We start from the raw sequence: 18202 nt of genomic DNA on the forward strand, positions 1-18202 counted from the left end.
ATGCCCTAAATTGGGCTGTGGGAGCAGTTGCTTTACCCTTAGGCCCAAGTTAATAACTGCTTTCATCCAACAAGAGGCTTGCATGAGGCTCCAGGAGAGAGATTACTGAGAAAAAAGTAGCATAGAATTTAAGATAACTCTAGACATCTAAAACAAAACAAAATGAGGAAAAAGAGGAAGGGAAAGTGAGGAGAGGTAGAGGAGAAAGTTTTCAGGGGTAAAATACACTAAACAGTCATAATTTGATATTTGGAAGAGTTCTTGGCTAATCACCCATGTTGGTTGCCTGGAAACACAACTCTGTCCACCTCTCTACTGTCAGTTTTCAAAGGAGAGACCACAGGAGAAGTTGGCCTACACAAATAGAGAGAAAATCTGTTTCAGTTCCTGGTGTTAACCTGTATCATCCGTTATTGATAAATGTGAATAGGTAACAGTTCATCAGACATAAGAGGAAAGCAAAAAAATGTGAAATGGAAGATCAAAGTTGAAATAATAATTGATTATGGAGTAAACATAATCCAGAGAACAGAAGAGAATTTTAAAAATTCTAAATACTATCTACAGAGATATTTAAGAAGATATTGTACCCATCAGACAAAACAAGGCTGCCATAAAAGGAGACAGCAGAGTTCAAGAAAGAATACACAGAAATTTAAAAAAGAATGGCGAAATTAAAAAAAAAGTACAGACTAGCTGAATTACCAAATTGATGGGGAAAAAGATCAAGTTGCTAGCCTAAAAGATAAAATGAGATCATTAGAATTGAGAGCTGAAAAGAAAAAGAGAAGAAGAGAATGGAAAATAGGAGATAACTTTTCCTTTAACTCTTCTATCTTAAATAAAGTTAAAAAAAATAATAATTAACCCATTTCTGTAAATTTTAAGACTCTAGTTTTTGGATGGACTCAGCAGGGCTCACAGAGGCCCTAGCTATGAAAACAAACAAAACAAAAACAAATGAGAAAACAACATTTTAATCTGTTTTGTTCATAGTTTTATCACTTGCACTCTTGTATCACTTGTTTCAGTAAAAATTTGTTCAATGAATGAACAGATTAAAATATTTCATGCAGCCTCAAAATTCTAAGGAAAAGGAGAAACATCTCAAATGTGACCAGAGAGAATTAAAAAAGAACAGGTTACCTCAAATGAATAAGCATTTAATTGTTAGTAGATGTCTCTTCCACAATGATGGGTACTGAATACAAGCAATACTGTCAACATTTTGAAGGAAAAGAATTTGTACCTAACATTTATTACGAATCAAATTATCATTCCGGTATGAAGGAAAAATAAAGACATTTCCAGTGCTTGTAAAAGAAAGACATTTTCTTCCATCTGAAACAATTATCCAAGGATATTCACCAGTTAAAAAAACAAAAACAAAACAAAACAAAACAAAAACTTAAGAGGAAGATACAGAATCCAGGAATGGTAGAAACCAGAAGTTCAATGTAAAGCAATTACAGGAGGGCAGTTGCAGAGAGGCTTAGAAAGCAGTAGTTCATAATGGAGAGGAACTGCCTGACAGAGTAGGGAGGCATCAGAAGAAAGAGGCTACAGGGTATAATGCCAAAAGCAGAGTTGGGGAGGGATGGTGACAAGATGTCAGCTGGAAGGTGAAATAAGTCAGGAAATAGTATAGTTTGGAGATATTTATAGTTTTGTGTATGGTTTTTGTTTATTAATTCTCCCTATGAGCACCTGCCACAACAGAGGATATGGGCAATTAATGTTGTCCAAAGAAGAGCCACCAATATGGTCTAGACAAGAATTCCTTTGTGCCTTTCTCTAATACCTCCTATTCCTTCCCCTGCCCCTGGATGATCGAGCAGCAGGAAGGGAAGAGAAGGAGTGAGACCATTCTGCCTCTCTCCACTGCTGCCCTGAGCTGGACCAGGCCTGACCTGGAGGAAGGGGAAAAGTTTTAAAATGGACAAGAGGTGAAAATTTTGGTTCAAACTGGAGTAACATTTCAAAATCCAAAAACAAGACTTTTCTAATAAAATTGGCAGGATAGCTATGAGATCTGTTTGGGATATTGGTTAAAGTATGAAGAGGACAAATCTGATGCAGCATTATTTTAGAATGTATGTTTTATTATTATTCAAATATGGTAAGGCAAACAGATCAGGAGATGATCGGCATTGAAAAGACAGTTTGTTGTACTTACAACCCCCAAGAAGAGGGACCCTGCCACACCATGCAGGGCACACAGCGAAGCACAGTGTCCATCAGCAGGCTGAGGGAAGGGGTAAAATGTGGCCTGAGATTCATTGTGGTTTCTGTGGGAAGGGAAGGGTGAGGAATGATAGGTTTAGAATTGGCTACCTTTAATAATTTTTAAATTTTTCAGCTTTTTAAAAAGTTTTTCAATGTTTATGTATTTGTTTTCAATATATGAAATATATTGTCATATTGGTTTCCATACAACACCCAGTGCTCATCCCACAAGGTGCCCTCCTCAATACCCATCACCCACCTTCCTCTCCCTCCCACCCCCCATCAACCCACAGTTTGTTCTCAGTTTTTTAGAGTCTCTTATGCTTTGGCTCTCTCTCACTCGAACCTCTTTTCAATGTTTATCTATTTATTTTTGAGAGAGACGGAGAGAGAGAAAGTGCATATGTAAGAGAGAGGCAGAGCAGGAGAGTGAGAGAGAGAGAGAGAGAGAGAGAGAGAGAGAGAGAGAGAGAGAGGAAGAGAATCCCAAGCAGGCTCCGTGCTGTCAGAGCAAAGCCCAATGCAGGGCTCGAACCCACAAACTGCAAGATCGTGACCTGAGCCGAAAACAAGAGCTGTATGCTTAACCCACTGAGCCACCCAGGTGCCCCTATTTTTCAGCTTTATTAAGATATGTTTGACATATAACATTGTGTGAGTTTAAGGTGTAATGTGATGATTTGATACGCTTACATATTTTGAAATGATTACCACAATAGGGTAATTTAAAACTTCAAAAACCTCACATAATTACATTTTTTATTTGTGGTAGGAGCATCTACTCTCAGCAAATTGCAAGTATAAAATACAATATTGTTAACTACAGTTACCATGCTAAACACTAGATCCCCAGAACTTATTCATCTTATAACTGGAAGTTTGTATGCTTTGACTGACATCATCCCCTTCCCCCAACCCTCAGCACCTAGTAACCACCATTCTGCTCTCTATTTCTGTAATTTTGATGTTTTTAGATTGTACATGTGAGTTATATCATATAATATTTATCTTTCTCTGTTTTGAGTTACTTCACTTAGCACAATGTCCTCAAGGTTCATCATTGTCACGAATGACAGAATTTCCTTCTTCCTCATGGCTAGATATTAATCCATTGTGTATATATACCACATCTTAATCCATTGATCTGTTTATAGACACTTAGGTTGTTTCCATATTTTGGCTACTGTGAATAATGCTTCAATGAACATGGAAGTGCAGATATCTCCTCAAGATCCTGATTTCATTTCCCTTGGGTATATACCCAGAAATGGGATTGCTGGATCATGTGGTATTTCTATTTTTACTATTTTGAGGAACCTCCATACTGGTTTCCATAGTGGCTGTACCAGTTTACATTCCCACCAACAATGCACAAGGGTTCCCTTTTCTCCACATCCTTAATCTCTTGCTTTTTTTTTTTTTTTTTATAATAGCCATTCTAACAGGTATGAGTGTGAGGTGGTATCTCATTGTGGATATCTTATATCTCTGATGATTAGTGATGTTAAGCATCTTTTCATGTATATGTTGGCCATTTGTGTGTCTTCTTTGGAAAAGTGGCTATTCAGGTCCTCTGCCCATTTTTATAGGAGTGTTTGCTTTTTGGCTATATACGAGTTGTATGAGTTCCTTATATACTTTGGATAATAACCCCTTAACAGATATATGGCTTACAAATATTTTTTTTTTACCATTCCATAGGTTGCCTTTTCATTTTGTTGATCATTTCTTTTGCTGTGATAAGCTTTTTAGTTTGATGTAGTCCCACTTGTCTATTTTTGTTTTTGTTGCTTGTACTTTTGCAGTCATATCCAAAAAGTCTTTGCCAAGACCAGTGTCAAGGAAATTTTTCCCAATTTCTTTTCTAGGAGCTTTATGGTTTCAGGTGTTATGTTTAAGTCTTTAACCCATTTCAAGTTAATTTTTGTGACTGATGTAAGATAGAAGTTTAATTTCATTCTTTTGCATGTGATTAACCAGTTTTCCCAACATCATTTATTAAAGAGAATATCCTTTTTCCATTGAGTATTCTTGGCTTTATTGCCAAATAATATTTGACCGTATATGTGAGGATCTATTCCATTTAACTGGTTTATATGTTAATTTTTATACTAGTACCATACTGTTTTAATTATTATAGCTTTGTGATGTACTTTGAAATGAGAAAGGAGGATGCTTCCAGCTTTGTTGCTCTTTCTTAGGATTGTTTTAGTTATTTGGGGTCTTTTGTGGTGCCACACAAATTTTAAAATACTTTGTTCTATTTCTATCAAAAATATCATTGAAATTTTGATAGGGATTGTATTGAATCTAAAGATGGCTTTGGGGAATATGGACATTTTAATAATATTAGTTCTTCTGATCCATGAATATAATATATTTTTCCATTTATTTGTGTCTTCATTAATTTCTTCATCAGTCTTATAGTTTTCAGTGTACAGATCTTTCACCTGCTTGGTTAAGTTTGTTCCTAAGTATTTTATTGTTTTTTAAAAAAAAAATTTTTTTTTTGACGTGTATTTATTTTTGAGACAGAGAGAGACAGAGCATGAACGGGGGAGGGGCAGAGAGAGAGGGAGACACAGAATCGGAAACAGGCTCCAGGCTCCGAGCCATCAGCCCAGAGCCTGACACGGGGCTCGAACTCATGGACTGCGAGATCGTGACCTGAGCTGAAGTCAGATCCTCAACCGACTGAGCCACCCAGCCGCCCCAGTATTTTATTGTTTTTGATGCTATTATGAATGGGATTGTTTTCTTTATTTCTTTTTCAGATATTTAATTGTAAGTGTATAGAAACACAACTAATTTCTATATGTTGATTTTGTATCCTACAACTTTACTGAATGGAAATTGTTTATTAGCTCTAACATTTTTTGGTGGAGTCTTCAGGATTTTCTATATGTAAGATCATATAATCTTCAAACAGATATAAATTTACCTCTTCCTTTATGGTTTGGATGCCTTTTATTTCTTTTTCTTGCCTAAATGCTCTGGCTAGGACTTCCAGTACCATATTGATTAGGAGTCATGAGAGTGGACACACTTGTCTTGTTCTTGATCTTAGGGGAAAAGCTTTCAACCTTTCACTGCTGTGTATGACAGTAGTTGAGGGCTTGTCATATATGGCCTTTATTATATTGAGGTAATTTTTCTCTATACCCAATTTGTCAAGAGTTTTCATCATAAATGGATGTTGAATTTTGGAAAATGCTTTTTCCATATCCATTGAGATGATCATGAGTTTTCTCTCTCATTCTATTCATGTGGTGTACCAACATTTACTGATTTGCATATTTTGAACCATCCTTGCATCCCAGGAATACATCCCACTTGATTATGCTGTATGATCCCTTTAATATGATGTTGAATTTGGTTTGCTAATATTTTGTTGAGAATTTTTGCATCTATATTCATCAGGAATATTGGTTTGTAGTTTTCTTCTCTTGTACTGTCCCTATCTGACTTTGGTATTCCTGGCTTCATAAAATGAGTTTGGGAATGTTTCCTGCCCTTGAATTTTTTTGGAAGAGTTTGAGAAGGACTGGTGTAAATTATTTAAATGTTTGGTAGAGGGGCGCCTGGGTGGCTCAGTCGGTTAAGCGTCCGACTTCAGCCAGGTCACGATCTCGCGGTCCGTGAGTTCGAGCCCCGCGTCAGGCTCTGGGCTGATGGCTCGGAGCCTGGAGCCTGTTTCCGCTTCTGTGCCTCCCTCTCTCTCTGCCCCTCCCCCGTTCATGCTCTGTCTCTCTCTGTCCCAAAAATAAATAAAAAACGTTGAAAAAAAAATAAATGTTTGGTAGAATATCACCAGTGAAACCATCTGGTCTTTTTTCAACGTTTTTTTTTTTTTTTTTTTTATTTATTTTTGGGACAGAGAGAGACAGAGCATGAACGGGGGAGGGGCAGAGAGAGAGGGAGACACAGAATCGGAAACAGGCTCCAGGCTCCGAGCCATCAGCCCAGAGCCTGACGCGGGGCTCGAACTCACGGACCGCGAGATCGTGACCTGGCTGAAGTCGGACGCTTAACCGACTGCGCCACCCAGGCGCCCCAGAAACCATCTGGTCTTAAGTTTTTCTTTGCTGGGGAGGTTTTGATTATTGGTACAATCTCCTTACTTGGTATTGGTCTGTTCAGATTTTCTAGTTCTTTATGATTCAGTCTTGGTAGGTTATATGTTTCTAGGAAGTTATCCATTTTTTTTTTGTAGATTACCCAACATGTTGGTATATAATTGTTTATAGTAGTCTGTTAAGATTCCCCCTATTTCTGTGGTATCAATTGTAATGTCTCCTCTTTCATTTCTAATTTTATCTGAGTCTGCCCAAACTTACTCTCATTACTATTGTGAGCACACATGGGGAGCTGACCACAGATGATGTGTGTGTGTGTGTGTGTGTGTGTGCGTGTGTATGTGTGTGTGTGTGCACATGTGTGTGTAAGGTACATGGAGCGCTGGGGATGCCATTTGGGAAGATCTGAGGGCAAGGGGTCCCTGGGGTTTGTGGGTGAGCTTCTTGATATAATCTGTGACATGGGTATTAGGATCTGCTTCTCTTCAATGCCCTCAAGAGTCCCGTCTACCTCTTTCCTAGTCACTCCCTACCCCTGAGTCATGTAGCTCATAATTTAACTTGGGTTAATGAGAAAGAGAAATGGGCCTCATTGGCAGCATCCTGCATAGCTGGGAAAGCCAGGTGTTTACCCACACACTCTCATTTTACTATCCCACCCCATGCAGAAAAATCACTCTCTTGGCCCAACCTGTGCTGCCTTGGGGGAGGGCTAGTGCTGATTAAGTCAAACTATTCCTCTTATGTTCTCCAGTGCATCCAAACTTTGATATTTTTTTTCTCCAGTGCTCCAAACTGGAACATCTCTGCTGTAAACCTGGGCTCCACGAAGATCTCTCAACTGTGAGTGATTGTCTAAGACGGTGTTCTCCAGAGCCTCCCAGACCACCACCAAGAGAGGCTGGAGCTGGTTCATGGTCCACTTCAGGGTCCACAGCTGGAACCAAGGTCTGTATGCCTGTTACTCATAGCATAAGGGTGGGTGTGGGATGCAGCAAGACTCCTCCCTGGTCCCTTGGCATATGGTGTTGAATCCCACAAAGACACTTTTTGGGAGCCAAAGATACTGTGTATAGATGCCAAATTGTTGAGGTGAGGGAGGTATTAATGGGCATGTCTTATTTGGCCACATTGCTACTATCACTCCTAGTCTGAATAATTTTGAAGAGCTCTGGGGTAGGGGTTGTCCCTAGTTGTTTGGCACCTGGCCCTGGGATGAGTAGGGCAGGGGACTAATGACCTTAAGTTGGATAAAGGAGGTGGTTGGGGTATGTGCTATGGATTGATTGGTTTGCATATGAAAGGTGTGCTTGTAGGCCAGTTGTTGGCTATTTTAGTAATTTGCTAACACTGAGAGGGCAGACCAAACATGTTTGAAGGCAATAGAAGAAGAAAAAAGCTATTCTCTTATTTTGCCCAATTAAGTTTATCCTATTTAGTAAACTGATGAGTTCATATGGTGTCATTTGGGATAGTAGGCCTAGGTTGGGGAGAGAAGATAGATTTTTTTTAAGAGAGGAGAGAACATGAGTGGGGGAGGGGGCAGAAGGAGAGAGAAAATGTTAAGCAGGTTCTGCCTTGAGCATAGGGCTCGATCCCACTACCCGGGGATCATGACCTGAGCCAAAATCAAGAGTTGGACGCTCAACCAACTGAGTCACCCAGGCATCCTGGGAAGATAGAATTTAATTTTTCCTTTTATACTTTTATAATTATTATCATGTTCATATATGCCTTTTATAAATCAACAAGTATCATATCAAGAGGAAAGAAAATCCTCAAAAAGAAGTATAAGAAAGAAAAGTAAAGGTTGTAGAACCCTTGTTTTTGGGTTTCCCAAAGCAAAAAAAAAAAAAAAAAAAACCCCAAAACAAAAAAAAAACACAATAAAAATTGCACCTGCATGTATTTGATGAAAATTTTGCACTTACTCTTTCTCCACTATTTAATTTAGCATTGATCAGACTTTCTGCACGGTGGGAAATAGATTTTGTTTTTCTTCTTCCTTTCCTTCTATTGTCTGCTATTTCTCACTTAGATTTTCAATGATCTGAGTACCACTGGAAGTAGGTCTATCATAACTACGGTAATAAGTAAGGTTATAATCTTAACCAGGACATTTGAATGTGAAAGTGAGCACTACTAATAATTACACTGGGACGAGCATAAACTGCAACAGTCTTGGTCAAAGTGGGACATATGTTGACCCCACGCAAGGCTCTCCTTCATTAGATCCCCCTTACTTGAGGGATAAACTTGAATGTCTTCAGAAAGGCACACAGCCCTATATGATCTGGACCCAGGCCATCTCTCATGGAACTCCATGCTCCATTGTATACTTGGGCAGGATGTAACTGCGTGTACAGCCACCTGACCCCCTGTACCATCCCACCTGCAAGCTACACTCAACCTTATGCTTGCTTCTAGGACTTTGTCCATGCTCCTTTCCACGTGGAATGAGCTCTCTCTCCCACAGACATCCCTATCCCTACCTTACAATTTAAAAATTTTCCTTCATAAAGGCTTGCATGTCCTCCTGTGTAGCCCTGTGCTACCACGTGCCTATTTTTATTGCCCTCTGTCACAGTGTTTATACTTATCTATGTGGTTCTCTGTCCCTGCACTGGAGTATGTGCTCTTCCAGGGACCAATAGCTGCCTTTTTCTGCTTCTGACACACTACCAGACACTTAGATGTTGTGTCTGAATGAATTAGTAAATGAGTGAAGAATGCACTTCAGATCCACCTTCTTAAAAACACAGAGAGTTTTTAGATGGTAGAATAACTTATTTTTGGCTAGAAATTCAGTATATCTACCTGGAACATCTTTTTACTTTTTCTTTTGATCTTAATGTTATCATTAATATAAAACATGCTAGTCAGAGTAAATAGTTATTTTGAGATATTGGGTTTTGGAAGCATTGTGGTTTGAGGCTTGGTTTTGAAGAGCAGTTCTTTCTCTTATATATCAGTGTTCTTTACTGGTTTCATTTTTTTGACACCCCTTCAGACAGGGTGACTTAAGGCTGGAGTTTTGAGTTTTAGTTATATGTTTTTTGTTTTTTTTTTTCCCCTGACATCTAGCAGTTTGCACTGCAATCTGCTACCCAGAAGCTGAGTTAGCTATGTATAGATATGTGGACACTTCCTGGATTTAGAAGTAGGCTTAGAATTGCTTATGGAAGATGTGAAGACAGGAAAGGAATTATCATAAGAATGATAGAAATAAGTTCTTTCAGTTTATACTAGAGGGATATTGCCATATTGCCCAGTTTTTTATCACTCAAAGGGAATTTAGAATTCTGATTTAATAAAGTACATAGTCTCCAGAAAGGAAAAAAAAACCATAAATATCCATCAGTAAGGTGCTAGTTTAGTAAATGGGAGCAAATTCATACAGAGGGCTATAATGTAGTCATTAAAATTAATAAGCTAGACCTATAAGTGCTGACATGGATATAGGTATAAAATATATTAAACGGAAAAATGTAGGATAATATATAAAGTATGCCACTATTTTTTGTTAAACATATATAAATATGACAAGATACAGACATTCAGCTGTTCAAATTATTTTTTTAAGTTTTCATTTTTAGATAATTGTGGAGTCTCACACAGTTGTAAGAAATAATATAGAGAGACCCCTCCCTTATGCCCTTCACCCAGTTTTGCCCGAGGGTAACATTTTGTATAACTATGGTACAATTTTGCAATCATGAAATTGACCTCAATATAATCCATTGACCTTACTCAGATCAAACTATTTTAATTTACTTTTTATTTTTATGAAAATTATACATATACATGCTAAAAAATTAGTACTAAAGACTTACTACTCTTGAGGACTAAAAGACTTAGTTTCCAATTATCTATTGCTGTATAACAAACTACTTCAATATATAATGGATCAAACCAATAATAATTTTATTATATCTCAAGATTTTGTAGATATGGAATTCAAGCAGGGCTTGGCTGGCTAATTTTTCTGTGCCATGTAGCATTAACTGGGTGTGTTTGGCTGGTGTCTGGTCTGGTCTGGTGGTTCCAAGACAGCTTCATTCACATATCGGCTGTTTTGGTGGGGTGGCTAAAAGGTTGGGATCAGCTGGTTACTTCTCTCTTAATTCAGTCTAAAGGCCTCTCCATGTGGTCTTTCAAGGGAGGTAGTTGGTCTTACATGTTGATTCAGGGATTCATGAGACCACAGTAGAAGCTTCTAATCCTCTAAAAAACTAGGACTGGAAATGACAGAGTGTCAAGTCCACTGGTACATTATTGGTAAGCAGTTATAGGCCAACCCAAATTCATTCATGGAAAGGGGAAATAGACCCTTCCATGGGAGTGCTGTCAAAGAATTTGTGACCATCTTTAATCCTCTATAGCTAATAATGAACAAAGGAAGCCCCTTGCTTTTGCCTCTCTTGATACCTGTCCCCCAGAGGCTACTGCTTTCAAATTTTAGATCGTTTTTACTGGTATTTAACTTCACCTCTTTGAACAGTGTGCTCGCACCGTCATTTCCGTGGATTTAACAATTTTACATATTATATTTTGGCTTCTTTTCAGGGTAAATGAGGTCTTCTCTCAATCTCTCCTTCTTTTTCTCTTGCTCTTTCACACACACACACACACACACACACACACACACACACAGTTTCCCTTTTCTATGATTCTAGTGATTCCCACTAGAACAACGTTACAATTTGGACACTATTAGACACTCTACTAGTTCTATCTCATTATTCCCCTGCAGATAAGCTCTGTTTTCTCAAGCTTTCTCTCCTCCTTCTTTGATTTGGACTGCTTGCTCTAGGCCTGCTGCTGATCTCTATTATTCTGGGAAGTTTTTTGCCTCTCTCCTGTGTTGGAACCTCTGTTTTACTGGATCCTATATTTTACTGGATCCTATGTTTTTTTGGTTAACTACCTTTTTTTTTTTCATTTGAGTTGATCTCTTCTGTCCTCAAAACTCGTGTTGGGTTTGTCTTTTCTTTTGGCATTTTTAGAAGTCATTTGACTTAGTGGGAACAAGAGGAAAGTAGTAGTGAATGTTTGGGCAACGTTTTCCTGCATGGAAAATAAAGCTCTCTCTTCCCTTCCATGAGTGGGAGATCTGGAGAAAGGTCTTTCTGCTCCTGAGGAGAAGGAACCGATACTATGGGGTCCAAATTTAGTGGATAATCTTGGTTCTACCTATTAGCTCTTAACAACTACTGTGTTGGAAAAAAAGAGAAAAAAGAATTTTTTTTTTGTAGTGACAACAGGAGAGGAGAGACATAGGTTTAATTGGGAGAGGCTGAGGATGTGAGAAGTAGTGTGTCTGGAAGTGTAGACGTCAACACAAATGCTGGGAGAGAAGGGTCACTTCCAGAGAAGTTCAAAGTCACACTACTGATGTCCTAGTCTTTACTGGGAATTTCATATTACTGGCCTCAAATGTCCTGCCAGTAAGTCATACAGCCACTGTGGGTATGAAAACAATACCCAGCTAAGTCTCCTTTCCTTGACTCTATAGCAAATAGAGGAAGCTGCACTCTTACTTGTACCCTATGTTTGCCGCCAGGGCAACTACAAGACCAAAGGAATCCTTGGATACCTAGTGTGGAGGTTTGTGAGTTGAATAGAACATGCTTGAGCATCTCAAACTGTAACATTAGAAGTGGACACTTAAGCTATATATAACACAGTAGGGTCAAAATTGAAACAATCTAAAGTATGTATTTCTATAATTGATCTTATGTTACTTTGGAGCTACTTAAATTCCTGTGATTATAGAAATTAATCATTTAAAGGTTATTATTAGAAGGCAATTTCACCTATTCTAGATTATAGTTTGGTTTTTATGGGTTTATATATACCCATATTCAAGCAATTTAAAATTCACAAGCATCACCAGAGTTGTTTCTCTTCTGCAGAGTTTCCCTTCCTTCTCCATATGCCCAAGATGGTGTCTGGGTGCAAGAAGGAACTTATTTATCCTTTATGGACAAAGGTTCCTTGCCCTGGTGATATCATTCTGTTTTTCTGTTGATCACCAGTTGAGATACATATTTACCTCTGCAGTGAGTGACTTCTGTCTTCACTGCATCCACTGCTGAAATGTCCAGTTTTGTCCTCTATTGTCTCTCTGGCCTACCCTGTCTAGCCTATGGCCTTTAGTGTCATCTCACCTTTCTATATAGTAACCCAAAGGTAGGCTCTCTGGCTCTTGACTCTTGGCTGGTTTCCATGGCTTTCTCTGGGAGCAAGTAGGAATGTCTGTATCTTTTCCACATTGCATGGGAAAGTATGGGAGACTTGAGGATAGCTAATAAAATTCTCCATGTCTAATAGTTCATGCTTATTTCTCAGTAGCTGAAGACATGTTGGTTTAGGTTAACAGGTGCTCCGTGAGACAGTCTGTTCATGTTTTCCAAATAGAAACAGTAGTGTACAAGCCTTTTTCTAAAAAGGGCACAATTTACCAGTTTTAGGCTTGTCTCTCTTCTCTGCCTGATTTCTGTCTCCGCAATCAACCCTTCAACTGGCTAAATCTTAGGGATATGGGGTGGGAGCACTGAAATCCAAGAGAACCCAGGTGGGATGTTCATAGTGTTCCTTCTTAAGCTTTCCTTCTGCTCAATAGAGGAGCATATATTTTTCCTAATCTGGTAGAATCTTCTCTCATCATGTTTTCACTGGGGACTTTTATTTTAGGTGGTATCTGCCATCCCTTCCCTTTGGGTGATTAAGCCTTAATTGTGTAAGGAGCTTTAGGGAAAGAAATTCTGGATTATGGAAAAGAAAAATGTTCTGAGAAGCATTGAAAATGAATTTTCTCATTATCTCTTTTAAACCCACTCTGGAGATATGCAATAGCAAATAGAGTCCCATACAGTCCCACCAGTCCCATTCCTGTTCTGTTGTTGGGCCAATCCCATATTTTTTTGGGTTGCTCTTCAATAGTTATAAAGCTCTTTTTTCACAATAACAGTCTCATATCAACAATAAAACGTTCAGGCCATTGTAATAATCAAAACCTCATACTCTTATCTGATTGTCATATAGGTTTCATCTCCCAGAAAGACTTTCTTTGACCATCCTATATTAAAAGTAGCCTCAAGGTAACTTCCTAGGCATTTTTTTCTATTGTATCACCTTGATTTAATTAATTTACTATATACATATTGAGGGCTAACTATGTGCCATCCAGAATTATTTCAGGCATTGTAGATATTACAAAAAATAAGACAGACCAGGTTCTTTATCTAGTGAGAGGTGGCATACAATAGACAAACTTAACAAACTGAAGACTCACTTAAATTTGATATGTGTTATGCAGAGAATTAAAACCTAATGATATATGATATGGTAGAGTGACTGAGTAATTTACATTTTGTGGTCAGGAAAGGTCTGAGGAGGTGACATTTAGGCAGAAATCAGAATGACAACCTTTTATTTGTTGCATACTGCGTAATCTACCGAGGCAAGAGCTTGTAAAATTGTACATTATGCAGCATAATTCCTAGATGAGAGTACTTGAGTGTAACCACAGTGGTCCCTGGAGTACTGGGAAAACCTGGTGGAATGCTGTGTGATCTCACGCATGGTCAGAAGTTATACCGTTATTTTCCCCAAACCAATTCATGGTTCAGTAGAATATTAAGTTCCCATGACCCTTCTCCATTTTCATTGAAAGAGATTCTGGATGCCAGGCTGATGACAAAAGTGGATGACTGTATCTACTAACCAAGCCCAAGAGGTTGTGCAATTGGTTTAGCAATACAATTGCTGAATATCTGTAGATGACGTAGAATCTGAGAAAGAGGGTCAGTGTGGAGGAAGTAATGAACTCAGGCTCCCTTCTGCCTGATGAATTTTGGGCCCAGGGTAGTTTGGAAATGGAGCACTCAGTGAAGGGGGAGGAGTTAGAAAACAGTCTATCATTTTATAGATTCTCTATGGACACACAGGGGAAGGCAAGGTAGGCATGTTAGACTGCTTCAGAGCTTAATCTCCACCAGCTACCCTGACTGATAGATTTGGAATGGTGAGAAAGACTCTTTAATGTGGAACAGCTATGTGATTGGGAGATGCTTATAAAATGAAGGCTTTAAGGCACAGTTATGTACATAGTATGCATCTCCAGCTTATTGGAAATTTATTTTCCCTGATCGTTTCTATAAGAAAACATAAACATGTAATGAAATGACTTTGGTTTTTTCTTGTGCATTTATTGTATAACTGATGACTGATTTTATGTGTCAACTTTATTTTCACTTTTCAATTTTATTTTCACTTTTCTGGGCTAAGGGGTGCTTAGATAGCTGATAAAATGTATTTCTGGGTATGTCTATGAGAGTGTCTCTGGAAGACATTAGCATTTGATTGAGTAAAGAAGATTGCTCTCACCAATGGAGGTGAGCATCACCCAATCCACCGAAGGCTTAGAAAGAACAAAAAAGTGGAGGAAGGGTGAATTTGTTCTCTCTGCTTGAGCTAAGACCTTTGTCTTCTGCTCTTGACCATTGGTGCTTCTGGTTCTCAGGTCTTTAGATTCAGACCAGGACTTATGCAATTGGCCCCCTGATTCTAGGGTCTTTGGACTTGAACTGGATGATAGGATGATGCCATAATAATGTTTTCTTGGTTCTCCAGTTTGCAGACAGCAGATTGTGTGACTTTTTGGCTTCTATAATCACATGAGGCAATTCTTGTAATAAATCTCTTATATATTTCTATATATGTATATTCTATTTGTTCTGTTTCTCTGGGAGAACCCATTGGCTGTTAAACTGAAGAAAGTTTAACACTATTATCATCAAAATCAAAGATAATTTTTCTCTATTTATTTACATACTCTGATTACAGAGCAAGGGTCACATGTTCATTATGGAAAAGATTGTACAGGTATGGTTTTCACTGGCACCTATAGATAGCCTGGAGTGTGGGTGAGGCCATTCTGAGTCTAGCTATAGGTCAGTCTTCTCTGAGTCCCTCTAGTTAGGAGCTGACTAAGGTGTAGCATTCATTCATACAGGTGCACTTGGTATCTTTCCAGGATGTTCCCGTAAGGTATGATTTAAAAATGATACTCTTCTACCTATAAGAAACAGGCTCTGTTCTTGTCTGTAAGCCTAAAACATATACAAAGGACATTCATGAGTAGGAAGATGTACAGTGTAATCTTGTTTGTGGTAACAAAGGACTGGATAAATTAAATAAGATATAGGAAATCACATGCCTGAAGAAATAGATGCTATTGATTAGTCAGTGAGGAAGAATCAACCTCCCTTCCATCTTTCCTTTCCTTTCCTTTCCTTTCCTTTCCTTTCCTTTCCTTTCCTTTCCTTTCCTTCCCTTCCCTTCCCTTCCCTTCCCTTCCCTTCCCTTCCCTTCCCTTCCCTTCCCTTTCCTTTCCTTTCCTTTCCTTTCCTTTCCTTTCCTTTCCTTTCCTTTCCTCCCTCTCTTCCTTTTTCTTTCACTTGCATATAGTTGACATCCAAAGTTTTTTAGTTTCAAATCTTTCCTTTTAAAGTCTGCCATATCTGACTCCTCAGATCATCTCTGGGAGCTTGATCCATCAATTATCTTCTTTTTTTGCCTCACACATCCATGATCTCTTCCTTTCACTGGCCTCAATTCTTTCATCTTAATGCTGAGGTTGCTTTTCTCTTAAAGAAACGGAAGCCTTTCCTTTGACCCTGCTGTTTTCTCAAGCTGCCATCCTAGTTCTCTGGTACTCTCATTGTCAAACCCAGAAAAAGTGGTCTCTGCTTGCTCCCTGCACTTCCCAGTCTCCAGCTGACTAATCTTGTTACCTCTCTTATTGATTTCCAGCTTCATAAATGACTGACACCTTCATCTGTCAGACGCTTGGGAGAGGCATATTCTCCTAAGGGCAATTGTAGTAGTATCCCGTTAGATACACAGAAAAACTTAGAGCTTGAAATGGAGCTCCTAGAGTGTTGGGTGTTAGGACGCAACAGAAAAGCCATGCTCTTTCATAGCCAATGGGACCAAAGTAGAGAGTGGGGAAGTTTGGATGGCCAATTAGTAGAGGCCCATACATCCTAAGAGGCCCTGGAGAGAGAAATTAAGAGTAGCTTCAAATAGGAGCCCTGATGCAGTATGCTGAAGAATCTAATATTTTTAATATTAAAATTTGCCAATTACATTCAGCAGTGAAATAAAAACATGTGCCAGCTTTGAGCAGACTCTTCCAGAAATAGTCCTTGAGGCAAGGATTTGGATGTAAGTGGTTTCTTAAGGCACAGCCCCAGGAGCAGAAACCAGTAAGAGAGTAGAAGCAGCAAGTTGGGAAAAGGGAAGACCCTAAGAAAGGTGAGCTTTCAGGTGAAGTTGCAGCCCTGTCTCCTGGGGTGCTTGGTGTTTGTCCTACCTGAGACACAAGAGCTGCACTTTTGTGCTCCCACACCAGGAGGCCGTTGGCCCACAGGTGGGAGTTGTAGGTGAACCTAAAATTCCCACACACTTCCACTTCTCCTTATAAACTAGGAGGCTCCTGTGTCCAAGGGAAAGCCACTTTTAAAGTTGTAGGTACAAATAGTAGCAAAAACACTGATGCTAGGGATGGGTGAACAGAGCTGGTGCAAGAGATGCAGGAGGATCTAGTGAGGTCTCCGACAGCATCTGTACATCTGCCGAAAGGTATATGGTCCTCCGGTGTGACAGTGCCAGTGTGAAGTGGAGCAGTTGCAAGCCACTCAGAGCCCCGAGTAATAATAATGGCTCCACTCAGACCTGGTGGGGACAATCTGCAGTATGTAAGGGTATTAACCTGCAAAACCCCTGTGATGGAGCAGCAATCCTACTCACCTTTAATTGTCTCAGAGAAATCACACAAGTCTCCATGTAGACTAGTACAGAGATGTACAATGTAGCCTTGTTTGTAGTAGCAAAAGACTGGATAAATTAAATGTAAGATATACATACAGATGGCTATCTGTCTGTATCTATATTTATAGCTATAGCTATCTATCTATACCTATATATCTTACATTATATTTAAAATCCCATGTATAGAAACTTTCTCCCCTTGAATACATGGATCATTAATTAATTATTGTTTTGTTCTGAAGGGGCTTTAAATATATTATAGATCTATTTTGTATATTGTTTTTATAATTTGAAGAACAAAAATTCTTTTTTTAAAAGTTTATTTATTTTGAGAGAGAGAGAGAGAGAATGGGGAGGGGTAGAGAGAGAAAGATAGAGAAAATCCCAAGCAGGCTCTGTGCTGTCAGCATAGAGCCTGATGTGGGGCTTGAACTCAAGAACCATGAAATCATGACCTAAGCTGAAACCAAGAGTGAGACACTTAACTGAGTGAGCCACCCAGGCCCCCTGCATATAAATTCTTTTTAAAGAAAGTAATAAAAATGAAAGAATTAACAAAGCTACAGATGTGAAAAGCAGCAGAAATACGGAGTAGCAGGATGTATGGACAATATCCTCAAACAGGAAAAAAGGAAGTGGTGCAGCTGTTCCCCTTCCTCTTTCTAAGGCCATATGGGTTTTCCTTTGGGAAGTCACCGTCCCCTGCCTGCTCCCTCTGAATCAGTCCTGCTTGGCTTAAACTCATCAGAGAAATCCTTCCCTCCCAACAAGTTCTTGACTGCAAATGAAGAACTGTGCTCCAGGCCTAACCCCATTAGATTTCATAAAATAGAGAAAAGACTAGACTAAGAAATTAGTTTTATTTCATTATGCACAGATGTATGCCTGAAAAGCCTAAAAGCACACCTGATTGTGTTCTCTTCACCTGATCACTTTTAGTTCCCTTCACCTGATCACTTTTAGTTGATTTTCTCATTTGAAGATATTTTTAGAAACAAGAATTTAACTGCAGTTAATCCCAGTTGTCACACTTTAAGATAAATAATGAGCTATCGTTCATA

General features: G+C 38.9%; 1 long non-coding RNA gene across 1 annotated transcript in view; it reads left to right on the forward strand.

The window, feature by feature from the left end:
- LOC131507007 (uncharacterized) overlaps positions 1-18202 on the forward strand; it is a 96383-nt gene that overhangs the window by 56682 nt on the left and 21499 nt on the right. The window contains exon 3 of the long non-coding RNA XR_009259264.1: positions 7089-7250. This is a non-coding gene — a long non-coding RNA (uncharacterized LOC131507007). The remainder of the gene's footprint in view (positions 1-7088; positions 7251-18202) is intronic.

Source organism: Neofelis nebulosa, chromosome 3 (assembly GCF_028018385.1).
Source record: "Neofelis nebulosa isolate mNeoNeb1 chromosome 3, mNeoNeb1.pri, whole genome shotgun sequence".
Lineage (NCBI taxonomy): Eukaryota > Metazoa > Chordata > Mammalia > Carnivora > Felidae > Neofelis > Neofelis nebulosa.